Below are 19,198 nucleotides of genomic sequence, written 5' to 3' on the forward strand. Positions count from 1 at the left end.
TGCCAAAAATGATTACTCCAACTGAAAGAGTTTGTTACAAGCAAATTTCCTTCAGGAGCGCGCTGTTTCCTATCGCTGCCGCTGAAAGAATTCCACAGAGGCCGGTATCCTGTCACCAAATCACCCTATATTTATGCATGCACAGTACATGGACTCTGACCAGCTAATTCGGAGCCAGCATCTAGAGTGAGGAGAATCCCTGGTGATATCTGTCAGCCAGAGCTTCCTGAGTGGCCCCAGGTTAACAGCCTCAATCAGGAACTCAGAATCAATGACACCCACCTGGCCAACCTCATTCCAATCACCACAGGTCTGGTCACTCATCAGTAGGGGTCATCATTCCAAAACAATCATGCGTCTGGGCCATAGTCAGTCCTGGGTGTCTGCAGTAAACAAGTTGGGGAAATCAATTCTGGGAATTGGAGGCAGTGCATTAGGAAGCAGAGAAGGCAATAATTGTAATGGTGCAATTGTAATTGTGCAACTCAACATATAGGGTGGCAGACAATACTGCACGGGAGAACGTGGGATAGGGTTACTGCAGAGGGGCTGGTAGTCATCGATAGTTAATACCAATTCAGTTTTGACAAGTGGCAGAACATCAAGATAATCGACATAAATGACTTGTAGGCCCAGTGCTCAGGAGTAATGTTGGGAGATGAAGACTGTCGTAAAATAGTTGGATAGAAGTGTGGGAAATTGATAGATTTGACAGGAAGTGCAAGGAAGAAAGGACCATGAAACTTTGGAAGGTCACCTACCTTAAAAAGCAGAATCTGAAACTCACTCTACAAAATGCAAACAGTGCTGCCTTCCAGTGTCATCCCAATTACAGGAGTCCTCTGGAAATAAGAAATCATAGAACCCTATAGTGCGGGAAAAGGCCATTTGGCCCATCGAGTCTGCACCAACCCTCAGATCCCTACTCTATCCCTGTAACCCTGCATTTACCATGGCTAATCCACCAAGCCTATAAATTCCTGGACATTACAGAGAATTTAGCATGACCAATCCACCTAACCCGTGCATCTCTGGACTGTGGGAGGAAACCAGAACACCCAAAAGGGACAGGGATAACATGTAAACTCTACACATAGTCAATGAAAGATGGAATTAAACCTAGGTTCTTGGCGCTGTGAAGCAACAGTGTTAACCACTGAGTCACCAAGACACCCTATTGTTTGCCACTACACTTGGAGTGGGTATAGTAGGGTGTTTTTTTTTCCCATTTGAGGATACAGGCTCTCCTTTTGCATGCTGTGAGGCCCTTCGAGGTACAAGTGCATTGATCAGATATAGGATATCTGGAAGCATAGCATTCTGCATGTGGAGTAGAAATCCTGACCACGAGCTATCTTGGCCATCTCATCAGTCTTTATAAATTGGCCATAGACTTCTCCATGAAACAGGTGACCTTAAAAGTTTCAGCTGTGAGCCATAACTCACAAAGACAATCCAGGATTGCATTAGCTTACATGGGCATAGAGCTGATTTCCTCTCACATTGGCTGTAATCAACATTCTCTTAAATGCATCTCTGCCTTTCTGGGCAATGTTGTGGGGAGATGATGAGAAGGCAGGAAAAGGTGGTATCAGTTAACAGTCTTACAGGAGTTACAATCACCTAGTATATCTGGCTGACATGGCTTCAACTACATACATTGGAATGAGATTATAGATTCATACAGCAAGTAAAACATGACCCTTCGATCTAACTCATCCACGGCCAGCCAGAAAGCCGAAATTAATCTAGTCCCATTTGCCAGCATTTGGCCCGTATTTCGACAAACCCTTCCTATGCATATACCCATCCAGTTGTACTTTGTACCAGCCTCCACCACTTCCTCTGGCAGCTTGTTCCATACACACACCACCTTCTGCATGAAACGGTTGCCCCTTGGATCCCTTTAAAATCTTTCCCCTTTAACCTTAAACCTATGCCCTCTAGTTTTTGACTCTCCTATTCCCTGGGAAAAAGTCCTTGACTATTGACCCTATCCATGTCCCTCAAAATTTTATAAACATCTAATAAACATATAAACATCAGTTAACTCAGCCACATTAGGGGCATTTAAACAGTCCTTGGATAAGCATATGGATGATGATGGGATAGTGTAGGGGGATGGGCTTAGATTAGTTCACAGGTCGGCGCAACATCGAGGGCCGAAGGGCCTGTCCTGTGCTGTATTGTTCTATGTTCCATGTTCTATCAATAATGTCACCCCACAACCCTCGATGACCTAGGGAATGTAGCCCCAGCCTCTTTAGCCTCTCCCTGTAGCTCAAACCCTCCAATCCTGGCAACATCCTTGTAAATATTTTTTGGCACTCTTTCATGTTTAACATCTTCCCTATAGCAGGGAGACCAGAATTGAATGCAGTATTCCAAAAGTGGACTAACCGTTGTCCTGTACAGCCGCAACACAACATCCCAACTTCAATACTCATTGCACTATGTCAAACCCAATGTAAGGCGTTTCATGAACCACCCTATTAATTGAGACATATAAAATAATCAGAGGGTTAGATAGGGTGGATAGGGAGAGCTGTTTTCCTAGGATGGTGACGGCGAGCATGAGGGGGCATAGCTTTAAATTGAGGGGTGAAAGATATAGGACAGATGTCAGAGGTGGTTTCTTTACTCAGAGAGTAGTAAGGGAATGGAACGCTTTGCCTGCAACGGTAGTAGATTCGCCAACTTTAGGTACATTTAAGTCGTCATTGGATAAGTATATGGATGTACATGGAATAGTGTAGGTTAGATGGGCTTGAGATCGGTATGACAGGTCGGCACAACATCGAGGGCCGAAGGGCCTGTACTGTGCTGTAATGTTCTATGTTCTATGTTCACTTTCAGAGTCTTCCATCTCCCATTGTATTAAGGAATCTGCTAAATTATTCATTTGTGAATGATGCAATGGTTTTTCTACTTAATAACTAAGTGCTTCGTGTCTGATAGGGTCCTTTTAGGAAATTATTGTGCAAGATTAAAGCACATGGGATTGGGGGAAGTGTATTGAGATGGATAGGAAACTGGTTTGCAGAGAGGGAACAAAGAGTTGGAATTATTAGATAACAAAATGTGCAGCTAGATGAACACAGCAGGCCAAGCAGCATCTCAGGAGCACAAAAGCTGACGTTTCGGGCCTGGACCCTTCATCAGAAAAGGGGGATGGGGAGAGGATTCTGAAATAAATAGGGAGAGAGGGGGAGGCAGACTGAAGATGGATAGAGGAGAGGATAGGTGGAAAGGAGAGTATGGGTGGGGGCGTGGGGTGAAGATAGGTCAGTTTGGGGAGGACGGACAGGTCAAGGGGGCGCGATGAGGTTAGTAGGTAGGAAATGGAGGTGTGGCGTGAGGTGGGAGGAGGAGATAGGTGAGAGGAAGAACAGATTAGGGAGATGGGGACGAGCTGGGCTGGTTTTGGGATGCAGTGGGGGAAGGGGAGATTTTTAAGCTAGTGAAATCCACTTTGATACTATTGGGCTGCAGGGTTCCCAAGTGGAATATGAGTTGGTTCCTTTTCAAATTGGCAGGCGGTAACTGGTGAGGTTACCCTTACTGACTGAGCCTGAAGTTAGATTCTTCACCCTTTCTGTACTCTCTGTCCTATTACTTGTTTGAAAAACTTTAGTAATGTCTGCCAAACCCTCCCCCACTTTCACATTTTCCATACTTTTCTATACAATTTAATCTATTCCTCCACTCCACCCTGCACCATTTAGTTTAAAGCCCTGATCGGAGCCCTCATTATACGATTTACCAGAACTCTGGTCCCAGTATGATTCAGGTAGACTCCATTCCCTCCTTCCCAGTACTGGTGCTGCAGTCCGATGAATTCAAAGCCATTTCTTCAAAACCAATCTTTCAGCTGTGCGTTTACCCCTTTAATCTTCTTGGGCCAATTAATTCGTGGATCGGGTAGTAATCCGGGAATTACCATCTTTTTGTTTCTGCTTTCTAATTTAGCACCGAGCTGCTTGCCTTCCCTCAGCAGAACCTCTTTCCTCTTTGTACCCATGTCGTTGGTAGTTACGTGGACCCCAACAATTGGATCTTTCCTCTCCCACTACAAGTTTTTCTGCAGCCCAGATGAAATATCCTGAACATAGGCACCAGGTTGGCCTTTGGGACTCTCAATCCTGGCCACAGAGAACAGAGTCTAGTTCCCTGATTATACTATCCCTGATTACACTATCCCTGATTCCTGTTGCATTTCTCTTGAATATTGAATGGTGAAGCAGGTTTGAAGGGACAAATGGCCTACTCTTGCTTAAAAGTTCCATGTTTTTATGTACTCTAGAGTATTTATCCAGTCTTTGGATTGCTGATACTGGGAACATAACCCATACACTGTTGTCCTCAAATGGTATACCATGTAAAAGGGAGTTCAGAACAAGGTTCACAAGAGGAAAAATCAGCAGATTTGTCAATTTCATAGGAAATTACATTCGGTAACAAACACACCTGAAGTTAATAAACACACTACAGAAGGGACATCCTTCACCATATGATTTTATTTACAGCACACAGCAAAACATAGTACATAGAACATAGAACATAGAACAATACAGCGCAGAACAGGCCCTTTGGCCCTCAATGTTGCGCTGACCTGAGAGCTAATCTAAGCCCCTCCCCCTACACTATCCCATCATTTACTAGGGGTCATGAGTTCAAAGTGAGAGGAGGAAAGTTTAAGGGAGATATGTGTGGAAAGTTCTTTACACAGAGGGTGGTCGGTGCCCGGAACGCGTTGCCAGCGAAGGTGGTAAACGCAGACACATTAGCGTCTTTTAAGATATATTTGGACAGGTACATGGATGGGCAGGGAGCAAATGGACACAGATCCAGAGAAAATAGATGACAGGTTAGACAGAGGATCTTGATCGGCGCAGGCTTGGAGGGCCGAAGGGCCTGTTCCGGAGCTGTAGGTTTCTTTGTTTCTTTGTATTATCAAGACTGTTTAAATGCCCCTAATGTGGCTGAGTTAATTACATTGGCAGGCAGAGCGTTCCACGCCCTTACCACTCTCTGAGTAAAGAACCTGCCTCAGGAACATATTCTCGCAGAATTTTTCCCAGACCTCTTGAGTCACTTTTCTTTTAGATTCTGCATTTTCTTCTTTAAATTTCATCATACCTTGCAACACTCTTCCCATTTTACAGAACATCGATTGCAATTTGACAGGAGTCACACTGGACACCACTTGTTATTACACAAAGTTGAGCTGGTGTCAACAAACATTGTAGAAACATTCTCGAAGCCTATGAGTTGTTTTCCTGCTTGTGTCTGGCATGCTAAATGGTGAAGCAAATCACTTTACCAACCTACAGATAACATCAATCATCTTGTGAGAAGGTATGTATATTTAATCGAATGTTCAATCCAATGCCATTGACAGACTTTTTTTTGCTTTCTGTGCAATGTTTGTTGGAGAATTCTGCAAATATGTTGACATTTTCTGATTTGATTTAATTTGGTTTAGAGATGGTTGGTGGATCAGTGACAATATATAAGATTAAATAATTAAATATATTAGAAATGGAGTGTAAAAATATTTCTGAAGAGAATCAAGAGAATAAAGAAAATGTCCTTATGCTCATAAGATGATATTTTTTGGCACTGCATACTGGATCTAAATAATAAATATTTATTCATACTGTTCTACTTCCATTTTGACTGAAATATGAGAAAAAAAGAAACTTAGGTTAATCCATGTCTTTTGTAATTCTCAATTCATCCCTGACAGCCTTACAAGAACATTATTACATTGAGAAAAAGACACAATGTTGCAGATAATGGAAATCAGGCAAAGAAGTACAAAATGCTGCAAATACTCAGTAGGTCAGGTCGCTTCTGTGGAGGGATTGACAGAGTTCAAGTTACATATTGGTGATGTTAACTTGTTTCTCTTTTCGAAAATGCTGCCTAACCTGCTGAACTCTAGCATTTTCTGTTTTTATTAAGTGTATGTACGAGCAAGGAGCAGGTCTCGGCTATTCAGCCCTTCAAACCTGCTTGGCTGTTCAATAAGATCATAGCTGAACAGAGAAAGTCCATGGAAAGTCTTAGTCTCAATTCCCTGCTACACCCAATAACCTTTCATCCCCATTTTTAATTTGTTACATTGACAACCAAAGCAATATGCACAACAGTGAGATAAATGACCAGTTTATGGCTTGCAAATTGTTTTCAAAATAACTAGGAGGCTAATGTTACTGCTGTGATCAAAGAAAGGTTGGAATAATGGCAGGCCAGTCAGTTTGGCCTTGGTAGCGGGGATGCTTTTAGAAATCATTAATCAAGATAACCTTAACGTCACTTGGGCAAATACAGGTTAATTAAGGAAAGTCAATATGTGACTTTTTCTGGACAAAATGTACTTTACTAACTTGCTTGAGTTTTTAATAAGGTAACTGAGATTAATGTAGATGACCTGATGTGCAAAGTGTATGTTCCCTACACAGAAGAAGTGCGCTGTTATAGGAGCTAGCTGCTGAGATCTAGTTGCATATGTGAGTTGTACTCTGACAGAGGGAGTTTAATTTGAATAAATGTGAGGTGTTGCATTTTCTTGAAACAAACCAGGGCAGAACTAATATGTAAGTGGCAAGGCCCTGCAGAGTATCATCAAACAGAGAGACCTGAGGTTTAGGTACTTAATTCTTTGAAAGTTGCATCGAAGGTAGTCAGAGTGGTTGAGAAGGCATTTAGCACGCTTGCTTCCATTGCTCAGACATTGATTGCAGGAACTGGGACATCATGTTGAGGCTGTGCAGGACCTAGGTGAGGCCACTTTTGGAGTAATATGTACACTTCTGGTTGCTTTCCTACAGGAAGGATATTACTAAATTGGAGACGGTTCAGAAAAGATTCACCAAGATGTTGCTGGGGCTGAAGGGTTTGGGTTATAGGATAGGCTGAGATTTTTTCACTGGAGTGTCAGAGGTTGAGGGGTGACCTTATCGAGCTTTATAGATAAGATGAATAGCAAAGGTCTTTTCCCTAGGATGGGGTTGTGGGGGTTAAAAAGTGGATGGCATTTGTGTAAGGTGAGAGGTGAAAGATTTAAAAGGAGCCTTAGGGGCAACTTTTCCACACAGATGATAGTTTGTATGTGGAATGAATTGCCAGAGGAAATGGTAACTGCAGTTAGTTAAAACATTTATGATATATTTTGTCTGATACGTGGATAGGAAAGGCTTAGAGGGATATGGGCCAAACACAAGCAAGTCGAACTAATTTAGTTTGGGAAACCTGGTCGGTATCGATGAGTTGGACGAATTAGTTTCTGTGCTGTATGACTCTATGAATCTATGACCCTATTGAACTTTATCTATCACTACTCAGCCTACTTGCCCAATTTATTGAGATCCTTGTGTAATCTTAAATAATATTCTTCACTGTCAACGACATCACCAATTTTGGTGTCACCTGAAAACTTACAAACCATTCCTCCTCAATTCTCATCCTAATGTAATTGACAAGCAATGGTGAACTGATTCCTGTGGAACACTGCTGGTCACAGGCCTCTGGTCCAAAACAGAACCCTCCACCACCACCCTCTGTCTCCCACCATCAAGCCAATTTTGTATTCAATTGACAAGCTCAAATATATCACTGCCCAAATATATCAGTTCACCCACCTTCTGAGAGAGCAATGTGACCGATCCCACTCAGCTCTGCTGCTGAAATGAAGAATTTACCTTCTCGGCAGCCCCCTGGTCCTCACTCTCACTGCTCCCGCTGATGCTGCAAAAATGGAGGTCAAGACAAGTCTCTGTGGCGTGTTGATAAGGAAAGGCTTTTCTTTTTCTTTTTTTCTATCAACACAAATTATTAAGTCAAATTCTAATTCCAACATTTCTGTTCTGTTCTAATTTAAGTATGATTTATATAGTGGAGCATTTTGAGATCAGTGAACATAATTCCATATGTTTTAAGAGATTTATGGATAGGATCAGACAGGCCCTTGAGTGAAAGTGCTAAATGGGGGGATGGTGAATTGTAACAATATTCGGCAGGAGTATGAGAAATTAGATTGGGGATGGCTGTTCGAGGGTAAAACCACATCTGACATGTGGGAGTCTTTTAATGAATACATGATTTTTGTTTTTTGGTTGTGTTTTTGATTTTTGTTATCACATGTATTTTACAGTAGGGATACAATGAAATACGGTGAAAAGCTTTCATTTGACTCCATGATTGGGTGCCATTTTGAATGATTTAAGAATAATGGGAAAAGAAGAAAGATCTATGTTAAAGAGGGTCCGTCAGCCCTGAACCAGTTCCTTATCATCACCTACCCAATTATCGTCAACACTGAACCCAATCAACATTAAAGTTGCCGATTCTCAACACTGCTGGGCCAATAGGCCTCCACCACCAGTTTGCTGCCACATGTGCTGGGCCAATTAATATCAGAGTTGTGTCTCTCGCCACTGACCCCACCTCTTCAAGCTGCCCTGATGCCTTTCCATCACTGCTTCACCACCACTCGAGGTCCCTGTAGCCCTTGATTCCTTGTGAGATCAAGAATTTGTCGATCTCTGCCTCGAAGGCATCCAACGTCCTGGCCTCCACTGCACTCTGCGGCAATGAATTCCACAAGCCCACCACTCTCTGGCTGAAGAAATGTCGTCTCATTTCAGTTTTAAATTTACCCCCTCTAATTTTAAGGCAGTGCCCACGGGTCCTAGTCTCCCCGCCTAATGGAAACAACTTCCGAGCGCCCACCCCTTCTAAACCATACATTATCTTGTAAGTTTCTATTAGATCTCCCCTCAACCTTCAACCTAAGACATACAAGATAATCAGAGGATTAGATAGGGTGAACAGTGAGAGCCTTTTTACTCGGATGGAGATGGCTAGCACGAACGGACAGCGCTTTAAATTGAGGGGTGATAGATAAAGGGCAGATGTCAGAGTTAGGTTCTTTACTCAGAGAGTAGTAAGGGTGTGGTATGCCCTGCCTGCAATGGTAGTAGACTTGCCAACTGTAAGGGCATTTAAATGGTCACTGGATAAACATATGGATGGTAATGGAATAGTGTAGGTTAGATGGGTTTCAGATTGGTTTCACAGTTTGGCACAACATCGAGGGCCAAAGGGCCCGTACTACACTGTGATGTCATATATTCTATAGAGGATGGAGTATTATTACAGGAACAAGAGTGATTATCTCAAGCATAAGTTGCTGCCAGATACTGGCTGAAATCCACCAGGACCATCTAGGACTCACCAAAATGAAGATGTTGGTGAAAATTTATATCTGCTGGCCAGACTCAGAATCCAATATAGCTTTGCTAGTTGGGCAGAAAGTCAACAAGGACAGAAAGTATCACTAGCAGCTTTCCCCCAGACTTATGACAATAGCTGGGTAAACACTACACTTGGTTATGCTTGGACTATGTAGGTCCTTTCACGGGGTCAATGCTCTTAGTCATTGTGACTGCCAATTCAGAGTGATTGGACATGTATAGAGCTCATTCATCAAACATGGGAATGATGATAGAAAAACTGTGAGCACATTTTGCAATACTCGGACTCCTGGAAATATTGGTCACAGGTAATGGGCCACTGTTGACCAGCAGGAAATTTGAGTATTATCTATAGTCAAATAGAGTTTGACATATAAGGACAGCTCTATTCCATCCATCATCCAATGATCCTGCAGAAAGAACAGTTCAAACTTTAGAGGTAGACTTGAAGAAGCAGCCTACAGCTACTAGTTACCAAACTGCCTCAGTTCGCATTTGATTATAGGACCACACCTCACGTAACTACGGGGATACCTCCAGTTGTGGTGCTAATGGAGGGAAAACTCCGCACCAGGTTAAATCTAATCTTCCTGGATCTTGGGAGGGTGAAATGGCATCAGGAACACCGATGTCAGGCACAAAACTCCTCTAAGAAAGAGAGACAGTTCACTGATGAGGATGAATTTGGGTGCAGGAACCATGGGAATGGCCCCGCGTGTGTAAGAGGATTAGTCAATGCAAGTTTAGGATCAGTAATGTGCAGAGTTCAGGTAAGAGTGATGGTCCTGAATGTGCATGTGGATCTATGTATGTTGCAAAGTCACTGACGTTCTCGAACAAAATGTGACCAGCTCCTCGGAACAGTTCAAACGACTGTCGAACCGGTGAGTTCTCTGTTTTTGTCAAGTGTTGAAAACACTTCTGAATCTGAGATGGACATGGTGGATCTCACCTAATCGATGTCCTTGCTGCTGGAAGAAGCATGACTTTCTCTCAACATGCTCTGGGCACCAGAAGTGAGCTCCTGCCTGTCATGTACCACCTGTACCCAACGCAGAGAAATGTCAGACATTCAAGAGCTGGCTCCAATGGAGCTGGATTACCATTAAGCACTTACCACGTGTAATTAAAGGGTGAGTTGGTGGCAGAATACCAGCCTCTGGAGTTATTTCAATAAGGTTAGGGACAGGTATGCTGATATCAAGAAGGAAGAGGTGGTTTGTGCCTTGAAAAACAAGATCTGATTGGATGGTCTGTTTGGATGTATCTCAGGATACTGAAGGAGACCTGGTGAGAGATTGCTGGGCACTGACAGAGATATTTATATCCCTTTTTAGCCACAGGTGAGGTCCAAGACACTGGAGGTTAGCCAATGTTGATCCTTTGTTTAGGTGGAGCAACAGGGAAAATACAGTAAATTTTAGGTGATTGAGCTTTACATCAGAGATAGGGAGATTATTAAGAACAGAATCTACTTGCATTTAGAAAATAATTGATTTATTAAGTATCGTAAGGGTGGCTTTGAGTCGGGAGGTCTTGTCTCTCAAAGTTGCCTAAGTTTTTTAGAGGAAGCGATGAAGTTAATTGATGAGGATAGGGAAACAGAAATCATCTCCATGGACTTTACTAAAGCATTTGACAAGGTCTTTCATGGTAGGGATCCATAGCCCGTTGGTGATTTGAATACAAAATTGGCTTGGACATAGAAGACGGAGGATAATTGTGGAGACTGTTTTTCTTACTGGAGGTCTGTGACCAGTGGCGTTCCACAAGGCTCAGTTCTGAGACCTCTATTGCTTGCAGTATATACAAATGATTTGGGCAAAAATGTATGTGGTATGATTATTAGGTTTGCAGATGATCAAAAAAATGGTGGAGTTGTGGACAGTGAGGAATGTTGTCAAAGGATTCAGCAGGATATAGGTCAGTTGGAAAGTTGGTGGGGAGAAATGGCAGATGGAGCTTAATCTGGCTAAGTGTAAGGTGATGAATTTTGGGAGGTCAAATGCAAGAGGATCTTGGGTGGAAGTGCAAGCTTCATTGGTTGGGGCATTGGGTATAAAAGTTGGCAAGTTATGTTGCAGTTGTATAACGTTTAGTGAGGTCACATGTGGAGTATTGTGTGTAGTTCTGGTCATCACGTTATAGGAAGGATGTGGAGGATTTGGAGAGGGTGTAAATGTCAAAGATTAGGGACATTGGTTTAAGTGAGGAAGGAAAGTTTAAAGGAGATGTTCAAGGCAAGATTTTAGAGAGAGAGTAGTGGGTGCCTAGAAATTGTTGCCAGGGAAGGTGGCAAAAGCAAATTTGATAGAAAGGTCAAAGAGGCATTTAGACAAATCACATGAGCAGGCTGATAACAGAGAGATATGGACCATGTGCAGGAGCATGGGATTAGTTTAGAATAGTATCTTGATTGGCATTGACATGATGGGCTGAAGGGCCTGTTCTTGTGCTGTACTGTTCTATGTTCTATATTTTATGATGTTGCAAGTCGTCATTTATGGTAATTTGCCCAGTTTTATTAAGAGCCCTTGAGTCAGTTCTTACGTAGATTCTGCATTTGTTACTTTAAGTTACGTAATATGTTGTGACACACTTCATCCTTTACAGAGCACCCAATTCTATTTAACAGGACGCACTCCGGACACTTCTGTCACTCTGTGGCAATATCTGTGTTCATGTCTCCAAACATTATAGAAGCTCTGAGCGAGCCGGCTGGTGTCTAGCAAGTTAGATGGTCAAGAAAATTATTTTTTCAGCTTACTCACGGGAAACATCATTCACTGTCTGAGAAGGTATGTCATTATAAATCAGAAGTTTAATTGAACTGATATTGTGAAAAAGATTACTTGTGTTCATCTTTTTTGGTCCCTGTTTTATACAGTAACGTGAGTGGGCAATCAATAGGAAAGTAAATAGAATCATGAAATGATTAAAACTCAAAAGGAGGCCATTTGACTTATTATGTCCTCGCAGCCTCACTGAAAGAACAACTCATGTTCCCCGATAGATTGTTTCACCTTTGATGCTTATCCAGTTCCCTTTCCAAAGTCATGGTTGAGTTGATCTCCATTCCACTTTCAGGCAGAACATTTCATTTCTTAACCAATCACTACGTAAAATAACTTTTCCTCATGTCACTTCTGTCACTTTTGGGTGGCACGGTCGCTCAGTCACTCGCACTGCTGCCTCACAGCACCAAGAACCGGGGTTTGATTCCACCCTCGGGTGACTGTCTGTGTGGAGTTTGCACATTCTCCCCGTGTCTGCGTGGGTTTCCTCCCACAGTCCAAAGGTGTGCGAGTTAGGTGGATTCGCCATGCTTAAGTTAGGGGTGGAGGTTTAGATAGAACGTAGGATGAGGGCAAAAGTTCAGCAGAACATTGTTGTGCTGAAGGGTCTGTACTGCACTGTGCTGTTCAATGTTCTAAATTTGCCAGGACATAGATGCTTCAGGCGGGAGAGAGAGAGAGCGAGTAAAAGGGGTGGAGGAGTTGCATTACTGGTCAAAGAGGAGATCACAGCTGTGTTGAAGGAGGGCACTATGGAGAACTCGAACAGTGAGGCAATTTGGGCAGAGCTCAGAAATAGGAAGGGTGCAGTAACAATGTTGGTGCTGTACTACAGGCCTCCCTACAGCGAGCGTGAGATAGAGGCACAAATATGTAAACAGGTAATGGAAAGGGGTAGGAGCAACAGGGTGGTGCTGATGGGAGATTTTAATTTTCCCAACATTGACTGGGATTCACTTTGTGTTAGGGGTTTAGATGGAGCAGGATTTGTAAGGAGCATCCAGGGGGATTTTTGAGAGCAGTATGTAAGTAGACCAACTCAGGAAGGGGCCATACTGGACCTGGTGTTGGGGAATGAGCCCGGCAAGGTGGTTGAAGGTTCAGTAGGGGTTTACTTTGGGAATAGTGATCACAATTCCGTAAGATTTAGAATACTGATGGGAAAAGACGAGAGTTGTCCTAAAGGAAGTGTGCTGACCTGGGGGAAGGCCAACTATAGCAAAATTTGGCAGGAGCTGGGGAATATGGATTGGGATCAGCTGTTTGAGGGTAGATCCACATTTGATATGTGGGAGGCTTTTAAAGAGAGATTGATTAGATTGCAGGGCAGACATGTCCCTGTGAAAATGAAGGATAGAAAGGGCAAGATTAGGGAATCCTGGATGACAGGTGAAATTGTGAGACTAGCAAAGAGGAAAAAGGAAGCACACATAAGGTCTAGGTGGCTGAAAACAGATGAAACTTTATAAGAATATCGGGAAAGTAGGACCAATCTGAAACGAGGAATTAAGAGGGCTAAAAGGGTTCATGAAATATCTTTAGCAAACAGGGATGGGAAAATCCCAAAGCCTTTTATTCACACATAAGGAGCAAGTGGGTAACTAGAGAAAGGGTTGGCCCGCTCAAGGACAAAGGAGGGAAGTTATGCGAGGTGTCAGAGAAAATGAGTGAGATTCTTAATGTGTACTTTGCGTCGGTATTCACTGCAGACAAGGACAGGACGGATGTTGACGTTAGGGATAGATGTTTGATTACTCTAGGTCAAGTCGGCATAAGGAGGAGGGAAGTGTTGGGTATTCTAAAAGGCATTAGGGTGGGCGAGTTGCCAGGTCTGGATGGGATCCATCTCAGTTTACTGCGGGAAGCAAGAGAGGAAATACCTGGGGCCTTAACAGATATCTTTGCAGCATCCTTGAGCACAGGTGATGCCCCAGAGGACTGGAGAATTGCTAATGTTGTCCCCTTGTTTAAGAAGGGTAGCAAGGATAATCCAGGAAATTACTGACCGGTGAGCCTGACGTCAGTGGTGGGGAAGCTGCTGGAGAAGATTCTGAAGGATAGGATTTGGTTACCTTTGGGAGAAAATGGTGTTATTCGTGATAGGCAGCATGGTTTTGTACAGAGAAGGTCATGTCTTAGCAACTTGATAGAATTCTTTGAGGAAGTGACAAAGTTGATTGATGATGGAAGGGCTGTGCATGTCATATACATGGACTTCAGTACGGTGTTTGATATATGGCAGGCTGATGGAGAAAGTGAAGTCGCATGGGGTCCAGGGTGTGCTAGCTAGATGGATAAAAAACTGGCTGGGCAACAGGAGTCAGAGAGTTGCAGTGGAAGGGAGTTTCTCAAAATGGAGACCTGTGACCAGTGGTGTTCCACAGGGATCTGTGTTGGGACCACCATTGCTTGTGATATACATAAATGATCTAGGGAAGGTGTAGACGGTCTGATTAGCAAGTTTGCAGATGACACTAAGATTGGTGGAGCAGCAGATTGTGAAGGAGAATGCAGCAGAATATAGATAGACTGGAGAGTTAGGTGGAGAAATGGCAGATGGAGTTCAATCCAGGCAAGTGTGAGGTGATGCATTTTGGAAGATCAAATTCAAGGGCGAACTATACAGTAAATGGAAAAGCCCAGGGGAAAATTGATGAACAGAGAGATCTGGGTGTTCAGGTCTATTGTACTCTGAAGGGGGCAACACAGGAGGATAGAGTGGTCAAGAAGGCATATGGCATGCTTTCATTCATCGGATGGGGTATTGAGTACAAGAGTTGGCAGGTCATGTTACAGTTGTATCGGACTTTGGTTCAACCACGTTTGGAATACTGCATACAGCTCTGGTCGCCACATTACCAAAAGGATGTGGATGCTTTGGGGAGGGTGCAGAGGAGGCTCACCAGGATGTTGCCTGGTATGGAGGGCGCTAGCTATGAAGAGAGGTTGAGTAGATTAGGATTATTTACATTAGAATGGCGGAGGTTGAGGTGGGACCTGATTGAGGTCTACAAAATCATGAGGGATATAGACAGGGTGGTTATCAAGAAGCTTTTTCCCAAAGTGAGGGGCTCAGTTACTAGGGGTCATGATTTCAAGGTGAGAGGTGAAAAGTTGAAGGGAGATATGCGTGCAGAGGGTGGTGGGTGCCTGGAACGCGTTGCCAGCGGAGGTGGTAGAGGCGGGTATGATAGCGTCATTCTAGAAGTATCTAGACAGATACGTGAATGGGGCAGGGAGCAGAAGGATACAGATCCTTGGAAAGTAGGCTAGATAACAAAATGTGGAGCTGGATGAACACAGCAGGCCAAGCAGCATCTCAGGAGCACAAAAGCTGACGCTTTGGGCCTAGACCCTTCATCAGAGAGGGGGTTGGGGAGAGGGAACTGGAATAAATAGGGGGAGGCGGACCAAAGATAGAGAGGAGAGTATAGGTGAGGAGGTAGGGAGGGGTTAGGTCAGTCCAGGGAAGATGGACAGGTCAAGGAGGCGGGATGAGGTGGTAGGTAGGAAATGGAGGTGCGGCTTGAGGTGGGAGGAAGGGATGGGTGAAAGGAAGAACTTCCTCCGTTACATTGATGACTGTATCGGCGCCGGCTCTTGCTCCCCAGGGGAGCTCGAACAGTTCATCCACTTCACCAACACCTTCCACCCCAACCTCAAGTTCACCTGGGCCATCTCCAACACATCCCTCACCTTCCTGGACCTCTCAGTCTCCATCTCAGGTAACCAGCTAGAAACTGATGTCCATTTCAAGCCCACTGACTCCCACAGAGATCTAGAATACACCTCCTCCCACCCACCCTCCTGCAAAAATTCCATCTCCTATTCCCAATTCCTCCGCCTCCGCCGCATCTGCTCCCAGGATGAGGCATTCCACTCCCGCGCATCCCAGATGTCCATGTTCTTCAAGGACCGCAACTTTCCCCCCACAGTGGTCGAGAATGCCCTTGACCGCGTCTCCCGCATTTCCCGCAACACATCCCTCACACCCCGCCCCCTCCACAACCGCCCCAAGAGGATCCCCCTCATTCTCACATACCACCCCACCAACTTCCGGATACAATGCATCATCCTCCGACACTTCCGCCAACTACAATCCGACCCCACCACCCAGGACATTTTTCCATCCCGACCCTTGTCTGCTTTCCGGAGAGACCACTCTCTCAGTGACTCCCTTGTCCGCTCCACACTCCCCTCCAACCCCACCACACCCAGCACCTTCCCCTGCAACCGCAGGAAGTGCTACACTTGCCCCCACACCTCCTCCCTCACCCCCATCTCAGGCCACAAGATGACCTTCCATATCAAGCAGATGTTCACCTGCACACATGCCAATGTGGTATATTGTATCCATTGTACCCGGTGTGGCTTCCTCTACATTGGAGAAACCAAATGGAGGCTTGGGGACCGCTTTTCAGATCACCTACACTCGGTTTGCAATAAACAACTGCACCTCCCAGTCGCGAACCATTTCAACTCCCCCTCCCATTCCTCAGACGACATGTCCATCATGGGCCTCCTGCAGTGCCACAATGATGCCACCCGAAGTTTGCAGGAACAGCAACTCATATTCCGCTTGGGAACCCTGCAGCCCAATGGTATCAATGTGGACTTCACCAGCTTCAAAATCTCCCCTTCCCCCACTGCATCACAAAACCAGCCCAACCTGTCTCTGCTTCCCTAACCTATTCTTCCTCTCACCCATCCCTTCCTCCCACCTCAAGCTGCACCTCCATTTCCTACATAACACCTCATCCCGCCTCCTTGACCTGTCCATCTTCCCTGGACTGACCTATCCCCTCCCTACCTCCCCACCTATACTCTCCTCTCTACCTACCTTCTTTTCTTTCCATCTTCGGTCCGCCTCCCCCTCTCTCCCTATTTATTCCAGAACTCTCACCCCATCCCCCTCTCTGATGAAGGGTCTGGGCCCGAAACATCAGTTTTTGTGTTCCTGAGATGCTGCTTGGCCTGCTGTGTTCATCCAGCTTCACACTCTGTTATCTTGGATTCTCCAGCATCTGCAGTTCCCATTATCACTTGGAAAGTAGGCGACAGGTTTAGACAGAGGGCCTGGATTGGCGCAGGCTTGGAGGGCCGAAGGCCCTGCTCCTGTGCTGTAATTTTCTTTGTTTTTTGTTTTATGTAAAATTGCCCATAGTGTTCAGGGATATGTACATTAGGGGGATGGATCTGGATGGGAAGTTCTGAGATTCATTGTGGACTTGTTGGGCTGAAGGGCCTGTTTCCTCACTCTATGGGTTCTGGTTCTTATACCTGAAGTTGGTACCTTCTGGTGTCCTTCCACCAATCAAAACAATTCCTCTCGATCAACCCTGCCTGGACCCTTCGTGAATATGAAGATTTTGGTCAAACCTTCTCACCACCATCTCTCATAGAAGGAGTGTATCAAAAACCTTTCCAATTGATCTCCATTAACTGAAATGGTACATTGCTGGGATCATTCTCATAAAAGTTTAAAACATTTCCATCCTTCTTAATGTGTAGTGCCCAGAATTAGACAATACTTCAGCTGAGGTTGAACAGCTTTTTATTAAGTTTCACAGTGCCATCTTTGCTGTCGTAGTCTGTACTTCAACTTATCAAAACCTGGGTTCTGCCTTTTTAACAGTGTTCTAAATCTTGCCTGTCACTTTGCAATGACTGGTGCAGAAATACCATCAGATCCTTCTGCTTCTGCATCCATTGTAAGTGAAATGAACTGCCAGAGGATGTAATGGATGCAGCTACAGTTACAACATTTATAAGGCATTTGGACAAGTAAAAGGATAGGAACGTTTTAGAGGGATATGGACCAAATGCAAGCAAATGGAATTTGTTTAGTTTAGGAAATCTGGTTGGCATGGATGAGTTGGATGGAAAGTATGTTTTCCAAGCTGTGACTCCATGAGTTTATTTCATATTGCCTCGCCTTGAACTACCCAACAAAATGCATCATTTCACATTACAGTTCAAATGCTCTCTCTGTCCATTCCACCAAATAGTACATGTTATTTTGCAATCCATCACATTATTTCCAAATGTTGTAACACCTGCAAATTGTAAAACTATGTCCTGCACATACAAATACCGCTCATTATCTGTATCAACAAAAGCAGGGATCGTGCCAATAATCCATGGGAACACCATTACCTGCATGTACTTTTATCCAGACCGAAAAAAAGTTCACTGCCACTCTCTGTTTCCAATTATTTATCTAATTTCTGGTGAGCTCTAATTCCTAACCTTTTAATTTTTTGCTGACAAATCTACACATCATGTCATCAAATATCTTTTGGAAGTCCATACACAACGTCATCTGGTTCATTACCCTGAGCAGGTATCTCTGTTACCATAGCAACCCATGAGAGTTCAGCGTTCACAGTCACAGTGATTTGGGGTGGCACGGTGGCTCAGTGGTTAACACTGCAGCCTCACAGCGCCAGGGACCCGAGTTCAATTCCACCCTCAGGTGACTGTCTGTGTGGAGTTTGCACATTCTCCCAGTGTCTGCGTGGGTTTCCTCTGAGTGGTCTGGTTTGCTCCCACAGTCCAAAGATGTGCAGGTTAGGTGGATTGGCCATGCTATATTGCCCATAGTGTTCAGGGGTGTGTCAATTAGGTACGTTATAGGCAGATGGGTCTGGATGGGATGCTCTGAGGGTTGGTGTGGACTTGTTGGGCTGAAGGACCTGTTTCCACACTGTAGGGATTCTGTGATAACCCTTGTGTATAGCTCAGATATTGATAGCTTAAAAAATTGTAAATAGAATAAAATTGGGAAAATGTGAACCATAGAATCCCTACAAGGTGGAAAGAGGCCATTCAGTCCATCAAATCTACACCAACTCTCTGAAGAGCATCCCAAACAGACCGAACCCCCTAAATTATCCCCGTAACCCCACATTTTACAATGACTAACCCACCTAACCTGCACATCCCTAGACACTACGGGACAATGTAGCATCGCCAATCTACCTAACCTGCTCACCTTTGGACTGTGGGAGGAAACTGGAGCACCTGGAGTAAACCCATGCAAACACTGGGAGAACATAAGATTGTTCATTTTGGAAGGGTGATCAAAAGGACAGGGTATTATTTAAATGGAGAAAAAGTGCAGAAAGCTGCAACACAAAGGGA

At 44.3% G+C, this 19,198-nt stretch overlaps 1 protein-coding gene across 2 annotated transcripts in view; it reads left to right on the plus strand.

Moving 5' to 3' along the window:
* Positions 1-5,236: 5,236 nt before the first annotated feature.
* The window catches only part of LOC125454203 (C-X-C chemokine receptor type 2-like), a 36,087-nt gene continuing 22,125 nt past the window's right edge, over positions 5,237-19,198 (plus strand). The window contains exons 1-2 of one of the 2 annotated variants that reach the window (XM_059647605.1): positions 5,237-5,358; positions 11,896-12,058. The gene's annotated coding sequence lies outside the window, so the exon portion shown is untranslated. Of the gene's footprint in view, positions 5,359-11,873; positions 12,059-19,198 lie in introns of both variants that reach the window. The other variant, XM_059647606.1, reaches the window with a different exon arrangement.

The sequence above is a fragment of the Stegostoma tigrinum genome, chromosome 7, assembly GCF_030684315.1.
Source record: "Stegostoma tigrinum isolate sSteTig4 chromosome 7, sSteTig4.hap1, whole genome shotgun sequence".
NCBI lineage: Eukaryota > Metazoa > Chordata > Chondrichthyes > Orectolobiformes > Stegostomatidae > Stegostoma > Stegostoma tigrinum.